The sequence below is a fragment of the Brachycentrus maculatus genome, unplaced genomic scaffold, assembly GCF_059751285.1.
Source record: "Brachycentrus maculatus isolate JH-2025_06_01 unplaced genomic scaffold, ASM5975128v1 h1tg000221l, whole genome shotgun sequence".
Classification (NCBI taxonomy): Eukaryota; Metazoa; Arthropoda; class Insecta; order Trichoptera; family Brachycentridae; genus Brachycentrus; species Brachycentrus maculatus.
Window position 1 is genome coordinate 1,051,170 of NW_028280972.1, and position 3,948 is coordinate 1,055,117.

A 3,948-nucleotide genomic window follows, 5' to 3' on the forward strand; every position below is an offset into this window, starting at 1 on the left:
TGACACGTGATCACAGCGATAATCAGTAAATATTAGATAGTTGATTTGAACCTAATCGCTTTACGTTGGCTAACATCACGTTCTCGGTGAGAGTAAATACATTGTGTGTAAACCAGAACATCGGCTGCCACCTGCCACAATTCACTGTTCACCTGCTTTCTTTTAGTTTTTAGGCTGCCTTCATTGAGCGAGTGTTTTCTGCCACATCCATTTATTTTCATATTTTTCTCAAGCAGAACCCGTATCGAGGCATTCACTCACATGATCAAATACAATAGTTTATTTCGTAAGTCATTTTGTCTTTTGTAAGTCTATTGTAAGTCTTTTGTTAGTCTATTGTAAGTATTTTGTTAATCTATCGTTTTGGTGGGGTGAACGTCTCAAAACAGTTCCATTAATAAATAACAATCAATTATTTAATTTATTTATTAGGTATACATATCATTTGAACTCCACTTAAATTCATTAATAAATTGAATGAAATCGACATGATTCATTTCCACATTTAGTACGGTTTTCACATAAAACCAATTTTGTTTTACTTTTATTATTCTTAACGATAATTAATCTAAAAATAATTCCTTATTTTGTGAAAACGACACTTAGTTGGCACACTGAAAAAACCAGATTAATACTAGGTATACATGTACATGTAATTAGACCGTTGTATTTCTTACGTCTAGAAAAAATTTTCTTTCTGTTTTATTGAAGAAATATAGTAGAACTTACAACAGCATTGTAACTATTAATTGTTTCTATAATAGCATCCATGGAGTCAAGTTCTTCGAGGTAGCGAATTTTGCGATCTATGGTAGAGACGTAAGTCGTACAGTTGTGTATAATATCACCTAGGGCAGACTTATCTGATGGCGATTCTGTCTCGTTATGAATCGCTTTAAGAAGCAATGAGTATTTAGTCAAGCGTTGCATCGGTTTCACGAGGAGATCAGAGAGCTTTAGCCTGAAACATATTTTTTTATGTAAACTAGAAACTTGATTATTGTATCTTCTTTATGTAAATAACTACGCAAAATACACCTCTATCGAAAAAAAAATTTCATTGAGCATGACGAGAATTGATCGTAGGAAGAGTAAGGATTTTTCAATAAATACAATCTCTGTCATGATTTAATTATTATTTTCTACCGGAGTCAACTAAGATTAATTGGAAAATAAAATGTAGAGGGATTATTTATGTATAACTTAGATATTTTCATACAAATTCAGGAATTTAAGAGGTCTTAAGGAGTCTTAAGATAATCTGGCAAAGGGATTGTTGTGAGTTTATTACAAAATATAAATATTTTTTTTAGTTAGAATAAAATGCACTATTGATTTCCATATTAATTACTTAAATTACTAATATTTTTGAAGAATATTATCGGATACCTTTGACAATCTTTGTGTGATTCGCACCACGCCACGTATGCTGTGTATATGGTGTTATTTTCCATAAGGTATTTAGTATACCTTTGCAATCTACTTTGCGCTTCAACATATTCTGAGTAAGGTCCGAAAACATCTTGAATGTTCTTGAATATATCGAAATACTCCTCAGGGTTGAAACTGTAAGAGAAATATATTGATGTTTTTTTTTTATAGATATAACATATTAAATATCTACCATCTAATAAATATTGTACCAAACATGAAATATCTAATAAAATGTTTAATGACAATCAATGAATATCGTTTAAATCGTCGCTCTCCTGTTTTTTTCCGATGTTATTTGTTGACTGTGTTGATAATTATTATTAAAACTCCAATTACTCCGCTTTTTAAAAATCCCTTTCCTTCAAATGACATGTTTTTATTTTGCCTTGTCTTTGAATAGTATGTTTTGACGAAGACCTCAACGGTGATACCAAATGGCTTTAAATAGTGGTGCGATATCTTTGTTTAGGTGACAGATAGCAAAGGTCAGCCGTGAGGATGTGTCGCATAACTCCATTCAAGAAGGTACGCTGTTGTACAGATGTGCTAATTCTCTTCTTTGGGGATCCGTGCCATTTCAGGCCATTGACGTCACTGCTACTTGGTTCCATTGTGAGGGGCTGCCTTGGCGATGCTTGGGCCCAATAGGTCAGAGACAAAAAAAGATATTTATTATATATCTCAATTTCTTCAGTTGCTATAAGCGGTGCTACCATCAATCCTAAAATCATGACGTGCATCGGTTTAAAGCAATGATCGCCACACGGTAATTCGTAAGCTACCAGTAGCTGATTGAGGATTTTTCGGTGGCTCGCGTAGGACATTAAATTTGCCTTGTAAATTTTATATTTAATTTTTTCACACGTATTTTATTATTTTTTGTTTATAATTAAACATGTATAGTTCGCATTTTATGTTTGATTGTTAATCTGATGGTCTAATTTATTAAGACTAATATAAAAATATTATGTGTCGTACCATAAGGGCCAATGATAAAAAAAAATTAAAGAGGGAATTTGTATATGTAGCTCACCAGACAAGTTCAATTTCTGAAAGTAGCTCACATCCTTATTGAGTTTGGAGACCACTGGTTTAAAGCATAAACTTTATACATTTTTGATAACCGAGACAACGTCAGTACAGATTGTTCCTTGTTCCATCAACCTACTGATGGTTATGTCTATTGAAAGGGGCACTACTATGTTGACGATTTGTTTTCCATGGTTCCGAAAGGGGTTTAAGAAGCAGGAGTCTTCTACTCCGAAATTAGTTTCGTTTTTGCTATACTTCTTACTCGTTTAATAGTTGCAATACAGTACGACTCTTGTAATAGGGGATGGGCGATGAATACTTCCTCGAAGATGAAACAGTTAATCAGTTCTCTTTATAATTTTTTTTTTATGTGTTCAAATGCTTGTTCACAAATCTGTATTATTCCCACATTTACACTCAAAATGTTGTAATTAACTGATCAAATTACAAACTAAAAAAAATATAAAATGAAAATGATATTTTCTAACGTTTCTCGAGTATGTAATATCGAGGATGTATATAATCCAGGATTCGGAACTCGCATATAAATTAAAGAGTTTCGGCTTAATAAAAAGCTTCTCTCATCTCACCATAAATTTCTCTGGTTAAAATGTTGCGAATTCAAGCCCTATATTTTGAAATTGAACAGTACATTTAGAAGTTCTAAGAACTTAAGTAGTGTGGTTGTCAATCATGGGTAAAATTGATCACTTAAACCAGCCTGTGACGGTCGTAAGCCCTGTAAATGCCCAGACTTCCATATTCTTCTTCATCTATGCCGAGATGTCAAAAATGTTCCCTATAACTTCATTGAGGGGATTTCAACATTTGAAAAATTTTTTTTTATTTAGTTTTGACATTACTGTACTAGTTATCCCAGTGACATTTTTATTTTTTAAATATATTATTATATAATCGAAAAGTTATTATTTAAACTACTGTGGAGTTGAATTATATATAAATATATATATATATATATATATATATATATATATATATATATATATATATATATATATATATATATATATATATATATATATATATATATATATATATATATATATATATATATATATATATATATATATATTTATATATATATATATATATATATAATTATACATATACAAAAAAATGATATTTACCATGTGCGTTCGGTTAGACTTTCGTTGAGCATGGGATATATAACGTCATTCCAGATCTTCAGATGTATGTTCAATAGTTCCGGTATATTGAAAAATATTTTTTCGGCATCGACGTCGCACATTATGTTGTCGTTTTGGAGAGAGAGTGCCACTGCCAAAAATAACTAAAACAAACAAAATACGTTCCAGTTGTAACATTAAATAAATAAATATTCTGTATTTAAAATATTTCATTTTTATTATTATATGTTTGTTAATTATAAAATGGAAAATCACCAAGTTTTTTTTGCTTCAAATATGAATTATAAAATAATAAACGGCCATATTGGCAGTA

At 30.6% G+C, this 3,948-nt stretch overlaps 1 long non-coding RNA gene across 1 annotated transcript; it reads right to left on the reverse strand.

The window, feature by feature from the left end:
- Positions 1-700: 700 nt before the first annotated feature.
- On the reverse strand, positions 701-3,746 carry LOC148306890 (uncharacterized). The gene is made up of 3 exons (XR_015837928.1): positions 3,615-3,746; positions 1,390-1,566; positions 701-961 (listed from the first exon to the last, which is right to left on the reverse strand). It is a non-coding gene; the product is annotated as an uncharacterized LOC148306890 (long non-coding RNA).
- Between the last annotated feature and the right edge of the window lie 202 nt (positions 3,747-3,948).